Below are 14,802 nucleotides of genomic sequence, written 5' to 3' on the forward strand. Positions count from 1 at the left end.
ACTGTGCCGTTATGACACATTTTGTCCTAAACTTTTTTTTTCCGTGACATAAAAAATTCCAAACTTGTATCTGTGTGAAACATTTACCCTCCGTCAAAATTCCCTCAATAAATAATGTTAAAAATCTACATGTATGGACGCCGAAAAGCAGACGCTGAGCAAACGGTGTTCACATGGCGTCCAAGTGGCTTAAGTAAAATAAAGACGATATATTTTGACTGAAAAATCATTTGACAAATTGTTGACGGATGGTAAATGTATCACATAGATATAAGTTGAATTTTTTTATGTCACAAGAAAATCTTTAAGGTAAATGTGTTAGAGTTGGCATACTTCGGAGCTTTTGACGTTACAAAAAAAGTTTCTCTTTCATATGTATATGTATGGATAAGTGAATAATGTTGGCCCGTGGGGCAGCTCAGTTTCGATACAATGATAGAGATAGACAATGATTCCATTCTGTCCCTGAGTGCCACGTCATGAGTGATGAGCGATTGCGTCTAAGGCTTTACCAATTGAAATCTAATACGATTTCTGTGATCCCACATTATCGGAAGATAAACTTGTTATATTAAGAAGGGTTAATATCACGAAAAACTCCAAATTGATATACCCAAAATTAAATTTTTAACCATAAAAAATCCCAAATTGGTACGCCTATGACAAATTTACTTTAAACTAATTTTTTGATCAGAAAAAATCTCAAACCGGTATATTGGTGACAAATTCACCTTCCGTTGAATTGAATTAATATCACGAAAAATTACAAACTGATATGCATGTGACAAACAAATGGTAAAACTCAAAACTGATATATTTATCATCTATCATGTGTCATCAAACTCAGAATTTTGACGGTAAAATTTAACATAAACTAATAGAGGATAAAATTATCACAGGCATAATAATTTGATATTTTAATTTGAAGTAAATTTATCATATGTGTACAAATTTAAGATATTTTTTATGGTATTAATCTTATTAAAAAAAAGAAGCGATTTGATATGGTCCAGACCGGGGCCCACAGAGAAAATCAAATTAGTCACTGCCCGCCCCCCAAAATGGCTGGGACAAGGAGGACCACGTCAGCATGGATAAGACATGCGTCATCTAATATGATATTAGACATGATAGAAAACAACTCGCTACAGTTTTGTCTATCAAGTGAATTGACAATGTTACATTAACTGTGGCGTGGGGTCCTATCTGTCTGAATATCCAAAGTGATTTTTTTCATGATTTAATAAAAAGACAAGAACAAAATCTCAGCACATGCAACCTTGTTCTTTTTTACTTTAGCAATTTTTATTCCACAATAATTCCCCACTCCCGCACAAAATCTTAGCATTTGTGCTTGATTGAGATACTTAGTTAAATTTGTATGTAATGAAGATTATTAGGCATATGCCGATGTTTTGAAGGATGGACTTGCTAATTTCGATGGCCTTAGGACCATCCACCATTTTTTTGCTAGCAAAGAAGGGCAAGGATGAGGAAATAGCGCGACTACACCACACGACTCTACTATAAGGATCCCAAACTAGCTATGAAAAATTGGGATTTAAGGAATACATTGCGAAAGTCACTCAGCACCACTCTTGATTTATAGGGAACAAATGGCATTTGAGGTCGAATTCAATTCAAAGCCAATTTGGAATTTCCATTTTATTATAGGGGTTCGATTTTGACCAAGTTGGCATCCCACAGCAACAAAAGTCACACTAAATCTAGTTCTATGTGATCCTGAAAATTTCCAAAAGTTCGAGATGAGTTTCCCCAAGAATGGTCGTTGACAAAAGATCTTTCACTAAATGTTAGATCTTTAGATCTTTAGAAGAGATTTGGGTTCTGTGGCAATTCAGACAGGAACTACGGATAATAACAAATAAGGAATGTTGATAACAAAAATAAAATAAATTGTAGAAAAATTAGATAAGTCTAATTGATTACGGATCCTCTACAATTGACTCTTCTTGGCCTTATATAGCCTTGTACAAAGTATAACCATCGAGCTCCGTAATCATTCGAATTACAAACTCTAACTACTCCCGAGATTCTAGGCCTTGACTCAATTTGCTTATAATTGCACATTCATATCTGCAAGAAATTACAATTTGGCTCTATCTTTATTTCTGCATCTGTCATCGATCATGTAATAAGATATTATCCTTTTATCGTATGTCGATCTATGGTCCTTACCAATTCCCTCTCATCGATAACGGCCACTCGTATGAGTCGCTAATTTGTAGTTATGTTTCATAGCCGCTCTCTTGACAACCCATTATAGACCTTTATCAATCCTTCGGAGCTTGAGTTATTTTTGGGTGTCAAGGTATGCCCCCTATAAAAATACTGTAATATCGGGGATTAACCTAACGAAATTTGTGCGGAGCGCCGGTTGAACTACTCTATTACCTTGACAATCGCTTTATCTTCCTCCGTCCCAGCTAGACACGTAGCACGATCGATGGGATCTGCTTGTCACCACGATTTCCTGCTAGCGTGTTGAACTGCTACTCGGGATTTTCTCCACCTTTTTACATCGAGTCCAAGATCGCATTTTTGTTCTTTTCTTCCTCGCAATCCTCTCAAGACTACACGTTCTCTGAATTTAGATTTTTCCTCGACTCATTGAAGCCGCCATGTCGCCTAAGAATGAATCCCTCCACGTATCTATCTCGCTTTGACCAGCTCCAAGAGGATGAAGACAACGATAATTACCTCTTGTTATTGCTTAATACTTCTTGCTCCGACCCTAACCAGGTAATCTTGGGTCCATGTTTCATTGAGCCTCGGGTTGCTTGTCTCTCCAGGGTTGCTTTCCTTGTTACAAGGAGGAGAAACTTCCATTTCAAAAACGGCACATCATTGAGTTTATGTGGACCATCCCTTCTCAACGGTTCAGAGCTTTTCCTTCTTTTGACCCTTTATTCTTTCAATGGTATCTAAGAGTAAGGTCCCATAAGAAAACGGCTTGGGAACCCACTCAAATCGATAAGGCACTCCAGTTCTGTTGTTTTGACTGGAATCTTAACTTGGGTCTCTTGGGTTGTTTGGTCAGTTTCTGGTTTCTGTCGACAAATTGCTTCTTTTCCGCCCTGGACCAATGTCGATCCCCCTTCTTGATTTGTCGACCATCACCGGTCTTAGCCCATGGGGAGAGGATGCTGAGTCAGCCTAGTTTACTTATTTTGAAGATATGGCTGACATCTCTTATGGCTCCCTTATGTGTCACTTTTACAAATGTAGAAATTGATATAGAACAAAAGAGGAGAGCCTAAAAACTTATTAGGGTTTGTCACTCCTCACACTTTTTTCATTAATTAAGTAACACTTAATGACCATAATAAACCTTTCACACTTTAACACTCCCGGGAGCATATTTATCTAGCATGTCCAGCTTGTTACAAATATACTCAACGCTACTACTCCCTAAATACTTGGTGAAAATATCATCTAGTTGTTCATTGGTCCTAACATGACTAGTAAAAATAACTCCAGCCTGAAGCTTCTCACGGACAAAGTGATAGTCAACTTCAATATGCTTAGTTTGTTTTCATTATCGACAATAATTTATGTCTAAACATTTTCATGGACGATAAAATATTTTTCATTTTTTTTTAAATTTTGTAAGCGATAGAAGCTATCATTTTTAGGAAAATATTTTTCGAATAATTCATTTTTAGTGAAACAACCCTAGCCACACAACCGTAACCGTCATTAGACTTGTTACCTTTACCTTCAGCAATTGATCTCAATGTGTGATGAGGACTTTCAAAAGAGGACCTGTTGAAGTATGCAATAGCGACCTCTTAAAGTAAAATTTTTGGGATAAATGTATTGGAAGTCCTAAAACTTGTCACGAAAGTACAATTGAGTTCTAAAACTTTTAAAAAGTGCAATTAAGTTTTAAAACTTATCAAATTGGTGCAATCAAGTTTTTCCATTAATTCCATCTAACTTGACTAACGGAAAATGCCAACGTAACCCTTTTTTATATTATTTTTTATCTCTCCTATGTGGCGTGGCGATAACGTAGCTAAAACATGAAACATAAGGCTAAAACGACTTAATTTTGGTCAAAATCTGATTTTTCAATACATTCGCCCCCCCCCCTCCCCCCCCCCCCCCACCCCCTCCATCGTAGGGCCCTGCCTGCTTCTTCCTCTTTTATTTTTATTTTTTTGTATTTGTTTTTAAAGTTTGCTTATCTTGAATATAATTTAAATAACATTTGCATTAAAAATCATATTTTGATTAAAACGACGTCGTTTTAGCCACATCAGCACCATGTAGAAAAGGGAAAATTATAAAATAAAATAAAAACCAGTCAGCATTTTTGGTTAGACAAATTGGACAGAATTAACGGAATGACGTGATTGCACCAGTTTGACGAGTTTTAGGAATTACTTGCACTTTTTGAAAGTCTTAGAATTCAATTGCACTTTATGATAATTTTTAGGACTTTTAGTGCATTTATCCCAAATTATATTTATATGTAACTCACTAATAGGAAATCAAGCACTACGGTGAGCTCTTGTTGAGCAAGAAAAGTTGCTAAACAAAAAGAACAATATTACATGTACGAAATTCGTTTTACTAAAACTTAGCTTACAATTACACTTGATGGACAAACTTTAGTGAGTTTATGTGGTAATGCCATAGGTGTTCCCCCAATTGTTCTCGTGGTTTAATGTTAGGCCTTTTTTTTTTTTGTTCAATTTGGTTCTTGTACTTTTCAAAATCGATTATCTGATCTTTTTGTTAAATTAAGCCCCTTGTCACATGCTTTTGGCTGACTTGGGACGCCGCCGATGCGATGAATGGACAAAAATATAGACGCGGACCGTCGCCTCATTTCTTTCTTTCTTTTTCTTCGGAAAATGACACAAATGATCTTTGAACTTTGGCATAATGTGCAATGTGATGAACTTTTTATTTATTCAATATGGTCCATGAACTTTAGCCTAATGTGAAATATGATCCATGAACTTTTAATTTGTTCAATGTGATCCCTAAACTTTTGATACACATTCAATCTAATCCCTGAACTATATAAAATGTTCAATATTATCCCTGAACTTGAACTAATTGAATGATAACATCATCATTTTCACATGTATTAAAAGTCTAGAGACCACATTGAACAAATTAAAAGTTCAGAGACGACATTACACATTGGGCTAAAGTTCAGAAACCACATTGAACAAATTAAAATTTAAAGACCACATTGCACATTAGATCAAAATTCAAGAACTAACTATGTCATTATCCCTTTCTTTTTCCATCTCACATGTTTTCACTTTTGTATTTGTTTTTCCTGTTTTTCTCCTTCTTCTTCTGCCACCCTTCCTCCTCTACACCTGTAGAGACCCGCCGCCCGTTGTCAAAGACTCGTCACTCCATTACAAAGACGCGCCGCACCACTTGTTCTCTTCAATCACCGACATGAACGGAGCCCTAGCTCATTTCTCTCTGTAATCGCCATCGACGGAGTCCTGCTAGTGCTCTCTGTTCATATCATAATCAGGTCTCGCGACTGAGGTCTATGAGCGCGAATGGAGGTTGTGTAACCAAGGTTAAAGGTCAAACTTAAGTCGATCAGCGTCACAAGTCTGAGAAGAACAGAAAGAGACGATGGGCCCGGCGGTGGTCGACATTTGTGAGGGGAGTGGCTAATACGGTTAGGTCTAGTGGTGGCGGCATTTAAGTCCGGCATGATATGGTCAGGAGAGAAAGAGAGAAGTCCGGCGTGGACACGAAATGTGATCCCCCACGTAATGCCAGTGCGTCTCACATAACGACATCATCGTCTATGTAACTAACTAGTGTCGTTAATTTTTTTTTTTAATGATAAATGACGTTGGACCGATTTTGAAAAGTTTTAGAGATTAAAGTGAATGAAAAATAGCTCGAGGAATGTATCGAACCAAAGAAAAAACAATTCAAGATTACACATGTCACTATCCCCAAAATATTTTATTTGGAAAAAAACTGTAAAAACCCGCAAACTATGCCTGCTATGACGCATTTATTTTGAACTTTTTTTTGTGACATTAAAGACCTCGAATTATGCCCACCATGACATATTTACCCTAAACTTTATGAAATTAGACCAATGGCATTTTAAGAATACGTGACATTCACAGTGAATCTTTATAGAAGTTTTCGGATTGGTCCGGCGTGCAGTGCGTTGAGTCAAAGAAAAGGAGCGAGTATTCACATCAGACAATACATGTTAAGAGATCTAGGACTGAGGGTGATCAAACTATATAAGGTCTTTCGAACAAAAAAAAAATTATAAAAGATCCAATTGGAGAAAAATAAAAGATCAAAGTTAAATCAGGACGTCATATCATGAAGACCCGGGGATGATATTTGGGGGCCCATTTCGCCAACTTTATATAGGGCAAAAGAACACTACAAGTGCCATAAATTGTGTACGGCGCTCACTTTGGTGCCATAAGTTTTTTTTTTTATCACTTTAGTGCTAAAATTTTTGAAAAACGATCACTTAAGTGCCAACTCCGGTGCCGTACACAATTTTTCGTCGGAAATCCGACGTGGCATTTTTTTTATTAATTTCTGAAGCTAACGTGGCTCGCCGGAGGCTCACCGGAGATTGGCACTTAAGTGATCGTTTTTCAAAAATGTTAGCACTTAAATAATCGTTTTAAAAAAATTTTAGCGCTTAAGTAATCGTTTTTCAAAAATTTTAGCACTGAAGTGATCCAAAAAAAACTTATGATACTTAAGTGATCGTTTTTCCTCCGACTTGGCACCAAAGTGATCCGAAAAAAAGTTATGGCACCAAAGTGATCTCCGTACACAAGTTATGGCACTTATAGTGTCCTTTTGCCCTTTATATAGTGTGTTTTGAAATTAAATCCAGGCTTTGAATTGGATAAATGACCTTAGCCTAAAGTACCATAAATCAAAACAACTAAGAGCAATGCTTTTATTAGTTAATGATTGCGAATTCGAAAGACTCCTTTAACATCTTGACAAATTCAGTACATTAATTCCTTGACAAATATAATCCCTTCTCTTCTTAATTACAGGACCATGATGTGATGTAATTTAAATATTTAACTCGTGCAACAAATGTGCAATGTCCGAGTAGATTAATCTTGCAGCTCTTCTCGTGTAACACACATGCAATGCACGGATAGACTAATTACTTTTCTTTAAACTACGGTGTTTGACCAGAAATTACTATTATATCTTTTGGGTAGAAGAACCATAGTTGTGGTTCGGATATATATTAATATCAATATTAACCAATTTCGCCCATCATCATGAATGTTTTTAGTTGGATCAAAATTGTCCTTTCTCTCTCTCTCTGACATTTTCTACCTATGTAATAGTTTCGGAAATGGACCACATGTAGAATCTCGACTTTGAAACCTTCATTTCGTGAAATGGCAAAAGAAATCATTTTGCGATACCCTTTATTTAATATTGGTCTATACTGCATGCATGCACATGCACAACAAATGTCACGAAATCAGAGATTGTGTGTGATCAAGACCATCGGTTCAAAACTTCTTCACCATCCCTTCTCTCTCAATTCTCTAGGTCGATACCATTTTTGAAGAAATGGCCATGAGAGAGAGATGCATGTGAAACCGCTTTCCACAATCACTCGCTCCACTTTAAGCAATTTCGCTGCGCTTGATGCTTCAAAGTCTCTCTCAATTCCCTGAACACCACACTTGAGATGCAACCCTCTCCATAGCCCAAAAACTAATCTAAAATAAACCCAATTGATTTGCAGTCGGGTGGCAATAGAGATGCTAGTGTGAAGACTACACGCCGGAAGCCTGCTAGTTGCTGGGACTTGAAAGTTGTCTGCCAGTTGCGGTGACGGGAAGACATTCCGGGGTGTGAGCTAGAACCCATAAGGGAGATGAGCAGCAAGGATTCGAAACTCGAAGCTATACGGCAGTGGCTAGGCATGTACGATACGGCCAAGGGGACCGCAAAGACGTATGACAAAGCGGCAAGAGAGCTACACGGAACGGACGCGCTCACCAACTTCTCCTTCGAGCACTAAGAGCATCAAATGATGCTTTTATTAGTTAATGATTGCGAATTCGAAATACTCCTTTAACTTCTTGACAAATTTAGTACATTAACTCCTTAATAAATATATCCCTTTTCTTGCTAATTATAGAACCATGATATGATGCAATTTAAATATTTAACTCGTGCAATGCACATGTATATTAAATTCGCGGCTCTTCGCGTGCAACACAGGTGTGATGCAAATTTACCGTGGCTGCCTAGGCCTGCGGGACTTTCCGTGAAGTGAAAGTGCATTTGAATAAAAATGCCAGACACAGAAAGTCAAAGATCATTTTGCCAACATTGAGGAAATATTGGAGTTGGATGCATTTATGTGAAAATCGGCCGTGTCTGGCCTTTTGAATTTTATTACTTTGTTTTTATTCAACTACGTGTTTGACCATAAATTACTCATTATATTTTCTGGTTAGAAGAACAATAGTTGTGGTCGAGATATATTTTTATCAGTATTAACGAAGTACACCCATCATTATGAATGTTTTCTATTGAAAAAAAATTTCTTCTTTTAACTCTCTCTCTCTCTCTTACAGTTTCTATCTATATAATAGCCTCAGAAATTGACTACATGTATAATCTCGAATTTTATAGCTTGATTTTGTGAAATGGCGAAAAAAATCATTTAGTGAGATTCTTTATTTAAAATGTTGGTCTATTCTGTCTGCTTACACATGTATGCACAACAAATGTCATGAAGTCGGAAAGATTGTGTGTGATCAAGACCACCGATCCAGAAACTTCTTCACCAACCCCTTCCCTCAGCTCTCTACCATTTTTGAAGAAATGGCCATGGGGGAGAAAAGGATGTGAAACTGCTTTCCACAATCACTCGCTCCCCTTTAAACAATTTCACTGCGCTTGAAGCTTCACTCTTAAGTCTCTCTTTTCTAAGCACAACACTTGAGACGCAACCCTCTCCACAGCCCAAAAACTGACCTAAAATGAACCCAATTGATTTGCGGTCAGGTGGCACAAAGATGCTAGCGCGAAGACTAAATGCCGGAAGCCTGCCGGGAAGTCCGCACTTCCCGCGACTCGCGGGGACTCGAAGGTGACCGCCAGCTACGGTAGTGGGAAGAAGTTCCGGGGTGTGAGCTAGAAGCCGTAAGGGAGATGGGCAGCAAGGATCTGAGACTCAAAGCGACATGTACGGCAATGCCTAGGCATGTACAATACGGCCAAGGAGGCCGCAAGGGCATAGGACAAAGCAGCGAGAGAGCTGCACAAAACAGACGCGATCACCAACTTCCCCTCCGAGCACTAAGAGCATCACATGATGCTTTTATGAGTTAATAATTGCGAATTAGAAAGACTCCTTTAACTTCTTGACAAATTTAGTACATTAACTCCTTAACAAATATAATCCATTTTCTTCCTAATTACATGAACATGATGGGATGCAATTTATGTATTTAACTCATGCATCACATGTGCAATGCACGGGTAGATTAAACTCGCCGGGCTCCTAAGCCTATGGAACTTTCCATGAAATGATAGCGCCTCTGGACCACTATCCCAGCCACTTGAAGTCAAAGATCATTTTGACGACAATGCATGGGAAACATTGGAGTCGGATGCGTTTTTGTGAAAGTCGGTCGTGCATGGCCTTTTTAATTTAATTACTTTGTTTTTATTAAACTACCGTGTTTGACCAGAAAGTACTCATTATATTTTCTAATTAGAAGAAAAATAGTTGTTGGTAGGATATATTATATCATTATTAACAAAGTGCGCCCATCATTATGGATGTTTTCTGATGATCAAAATTTGCGACTCTCTCTCTCATTTTCTACTTATATAATAGCCTCGTAAATTTACCGCATATCTAATCTCGAATTTTAAACTTTCATTTCGCGAAATGACAAAAAAAAATCCTTTGGTGAGACTCTTATTTAAAATATTGGTCTATCTGCATGCATGCATATGGATGCACAGCAAATGTCCCGAAAGAAGACGTAATGTGCTCTAGGGTAAGTCAGGCAATCTAAAGGTGAGAGCGCCGTGTTGAAAAATCCATGAACATAGCATGTAGTATTTTTGGGCCCCCCAAGATGATATGTAGACATTGGGAAAATTACCAAAAAAAGTCATAAACATATTGCAGTTGTGTCAATTTAGTCATAAACTTTTCAATTGTGCCAATTCAGTCATAAACATTGGATGATTTGACAATTCAGTCCTTTTAATGCTGATGAGGCGGTCGAGTTAGCTCCAACCATCCTATGTGGCATACTGGCACTAACGTAGACAATTTCTCTGAATTTTTTTTCCTTTTTTTCTTTCCTTTTTCTTTTTTCCTTTTTTCTATTTTTTTCTTTACTTTTCGTCGGTAGTTGGTCTCAGGCATGGCCGGCCACCAGCAATGCCCGAAGAGGGTTGGGCAAGGGTGGCCCTCGCCTGATCTAGCACGGGCCACCCTCGCCCAACCATAGGTGAAGGACAGCCTCGCTCGAGAAGGGCAAGGCCGCACTTGATGGCCACAGGTGAGGCGGTCCCTCACCAGATTTGGGCGAGGGCCACCTCGTCCACGGCTAGTGAGGGCGACAAGGGCTTGTCCTCGCCGGCCACAACAAAGAAAGAAAAAGAAAAGGGAAAAATAAAATAAAATAATAATAATTCAAAATTTTAAAAAATTGCAAAAATTGACCATATTAACGTCGGGCGATGCTACGTCATACGACTGACGTCCACATCAGCAATTTCCATTCAAAATTGGCCGGATGGACTACATTGACAAATTGTCAAAAGATTTAGGACTAATTGGCCAAATTAAAAGGTTGTGACTGAATTGGCACTAGTGCAATAGATTTTAGGACTTTGTTGGTAATTTTCCCATTTGAAAACAGTTATGCAGATCTAGCGTCTTTTATTATACAAATAATGAAGGAGTTAAAGGCATATAAAATATGTGAGATAGATTTATAGTGATTCAGCCTTTCATTTGGCCTACTCCACTCCCCTAGCTCTATCAAGTACAAACACGGCTAGACTCCACTATGTAATCCTTGAAAGTTTACAGTTCATATAGAGTGTTGCTTCTACGCGAAGCACGGTAGATAGTTCTACAAACACAACCACCTCTCACTTCATTACAATGCATTCTCTTCCCTAATTACACATATTCAACCCTAACAAAGACTTATAATCAGAAAAACACACGGTTTTGCTCAAAGGAAAGCTGGACAAATTGATGCAACAGAAAGAGAATAAGAGTTATTATTTTCCGTCCATCTTCACAACCACCCTTGATATATTGCTTTCTGTGAATTCCAAAGCTTGTAAATAGATGTTAGACACCAATTTGAATTCAAATCATATTGATTATGAGTCTGGCTCTTCTTTTCTAGGATCGTAGAAGCTCATATGTCGACCATCTACACCGTCAATAGCAGGAGCTACTTCTGCAAAAGGTTCTTTCTGACCTTTCACCCCTCTTGCTGAAACGTCTGTTCACCTTCTTTGCGCTGGTCCTTCCAAGGATATCAACATCCTCATTTTCTACAATGTTGTCCACCTTCTATCGATCCATTCAAACTTTAACAAACCCTCGTTATATAGCTTGTTCATTTTCTACAAATGTCCATCTAGCCTTAGTCACATTTCCCATCCAATATGTTGTACCCTTTTTGTAGAAGCAGAGCTTCACCATGCTTTTAGACATCTTGTTCCAGACTCCATCTGCCTATTGGCTTATGCATATAAACCGTTATATATGATTAAACACACAAATTAGTAGCCTTTGATTATTTTGTCATATCCAATATATTATAGGGGATTCTCTCTGACGCGTGTTACAATCCTAAAGCGAGTGATAGTACATGGTGTCAGAGCATGGGAAAACACCTCGCCCGCTTTTGTTACGACTGTTGTTCAAGACCAGGATTTGAGTACAATGTTTGTGCTTCTATTGCAAATGCTCTAGGTGTATCAATTGTGCACTTTGTTAATTAACCGATATGCCTCCTATCGGGACTTCTTAATCAGTGGTACTTAATCGTCTATTTGAGAAATCTTAGACACCCCGTAATCAACTACAAGGACTATAAGTTAGATGATGGTGAGGGAGTCGACGAATAAAATGTGGAACTAAATGGAAATTGATGATCTTATGGCGTGTAATCGCTCTTCTTAGCTCCGCTGTTACTTTCCGATTTTAGTGAAATCACTTCTAGGATGAAACGTAGCTAATAAATCACAAGGGAAAACCCCATTTCTCATCCCAAATCTCGTGCCTTTCTCCCTATCAAGTCATTGTACTTACATCACTTTACTAATCAAATTCCTCCAGCATCAAGAGTCTGGTACGAAAAAACTCTTTGCCGTTCCTGGTCTAAAATCCCCCGAAGATGAAGACTGCCGCCAAACCTCGAGCAATAAAAGCCGGAGGGGCCGATGGGGAGAGAGTTCGGGTGGGCGGACCTGCTGGTGAAGGTGAGGGTAATGGTGGCTGAGGGTGTGGGAGGAGGCGCAGGTGCTGAGGAAGGGCAAGGAGTTGTGTTCACTGAGGCGAGATGCAAGAGCTCTAAACAAGGTTTTTTATTTTGTCAGAAAAACGCAGTGTTCACTGTTCAGGTTTCTTTTTTGCTTTAATGTTTAATGTATTTCGGTTCGGCACAAATTTATGATCCAAACCAAATCGAATCGTCATGATACCTAGTCTTCTTTGCTTATTACCCGAACCAGAAAAGACCCGATCCGAAAAGACCTGAAATTTTTGGTTCAGTTCAAGCTGGTTTGGGCATTAGTAGGCTTATTGGTGTAGTCTTAAAACCATTCGACCTTTTCTTTTCCCCCCGAGGCTTAGTATTTCGCTTGAGCGGGCCTTGACAAATGGAAAATGGTTGAAAACTTGCCTAGATGAAGGCCAACGCCTAGAGGTGGCCACGGTTCGGAACCGACCGGTTCCGGTTCGTGGCCAAGTGTGAACCGGAACCGGTTCCAGGCCGGTTCCGGTTCGGAACCGGTTCCGGGCCGGTTCCGATTTTTTTTTTTTCTATTTTTTTTCTTTTCCTTTTCCTTTTCTTTTTTTTTTCTTCCTCCGCGGCCGGCCATAGCCGGGCCGGCGCGGAGGTCGCCGGCCTTAGGCGAGGCGGCCCTCGCCGGCGTCGGGCGAGGCCGGCCTCGCCCGGCCCAGCGAGGGCCGGCCTCGCCCAACGCCGGCGAGGTCGAGCCTCGCCCGGTTGCGGCGAGGCCGAGCCTTGCCGGCCGGGCGAGGCCGGCCTCGCCCAGCCCGAGCGAGGGCCGGCCTCGCCCGACGCCGGCGAGGTCGAGCCTCGCCGTTGCGAGCGAGGCCGAGCCTCGCCGGCGCCGGCGAGGCCGGCTCGCCCGCCCCAGCGAGGGCCGCCTCGCCCGACGCCGGCGAGGGCCCCTCGCCCGACGCCGGCGACCTCCGCGCCCGGCCCGCCATGGCCGGCCGCGGAGGCCATGGTCTGCTCGCTTGCGAAGATGGCTCCCAATGCAGGCCGTGGCTTGAAGCCTCGCTCGCACCGCAGCCTTTTTTTCTTTTTTTTTTTTTTATTTTTTTTTCGAGAACCGGCCCGGAACCGGCGGTTCCGGGCCGGTTCAAATTTTTCTGGAACCGGAACCGGGCCCGTATGCCACGGGCCGGTTCCGGTTCCGAACCGCGGGCCCGGTCAACGGGCCGGTTCCGGTCCGGTTCGGGGCCAAAACCGGCCCGTGGCCACCTCTAGGCCAACCCACCGTCCAACATATTGTCTTTGATGTATTGGAGCTAGCATAGTCTTTTTTACTTGCCCCCGAGCCCATCCCGGGTTTACTTCGGCCGATGGGCCTTAAATTTGAGATCAATGAAGAAAGAATTGAGATACTTCCAAATCGTCAACTAAAGTAGGAGTGCTTCTCCAAAGACAAACCCACGTGGTAATCTTGAATGTGCTTTACACCGATAAGCCAACTAATGCCCTTATCGTCTCTCAACTTCACTTTATTTATCAAAAAGAGAAGTTAATAGCCCATTGCTGAAGGGTGAAGTTTATGAGAGACGTTCACACGCTACGAGAATCGAAGTTCCACAACAAGTATGCGTACATCTAATTAGACCTGTTAAAATGGGTTATAAATGCATTTTTTAACTCATATTTGATGGACTAAGTTGTTATATGATTTAATGATATTCGGTAAATGGGTCATAAATAGGTTTAGAAAGGTAAAACCCAATACAATATAGGTAAAAATGGGTCAACAACTTACTTAGATCTAACTCACCTCTATGACTCTTTTTCGTCATCACTCAATCTCGCTCTCACTCACTCCGTGCTCCCACATCAGTTTGGGCATGAATTTTCCTAGAGTGAGTTAAGTATGAAAATGTTTTAGCAAAATGTGTCGGGTCGAGTATGGGTCACTAGATTTGTATTACATGAAAATGTGTCAGAACGGGTTAAATGGTACTTGACCCATTCGTTTGACGGGTCTAAATCTGGTAAGTTGCTTATAATTTGGTTTCTCGATTTCTAAAATTGACCCTTTTGGAATTAGCATGTATGGCACAATAAGTTTTTGTCCATCCTGTGTTGCTCGAGCGGGATTCTACCAATATATCCACTTATTCTTTGATTTAGGGAAAATTGTTAAAAAAATCATAAACCTATTGTACTTTTGCCAATTTAATCTTAAATCTTTCAATTTTGCAATTAAGTCCTAAACATTTTCACTTTTTGCCAATTAAGTCCATCTAGCCAATTTTTATCAGAAATC

Source organism: Syzygium oleosum, unplaced genomic scaffold (genome assembly GCF_021117445.2).
Source record: "Syzygium oleosum isolate NSW1041296 unplaced genomic scaffold, Sole_v2.1 Sole_v2.30, whole genome shotgun sequence".
Taxonomy (NCBI): Eukaryota; Viridiplantae; Streptophyta; class Magnoliopsida; order Myrtales; family Myrtaceae; genus Syzygium; species Syzygium oleosum.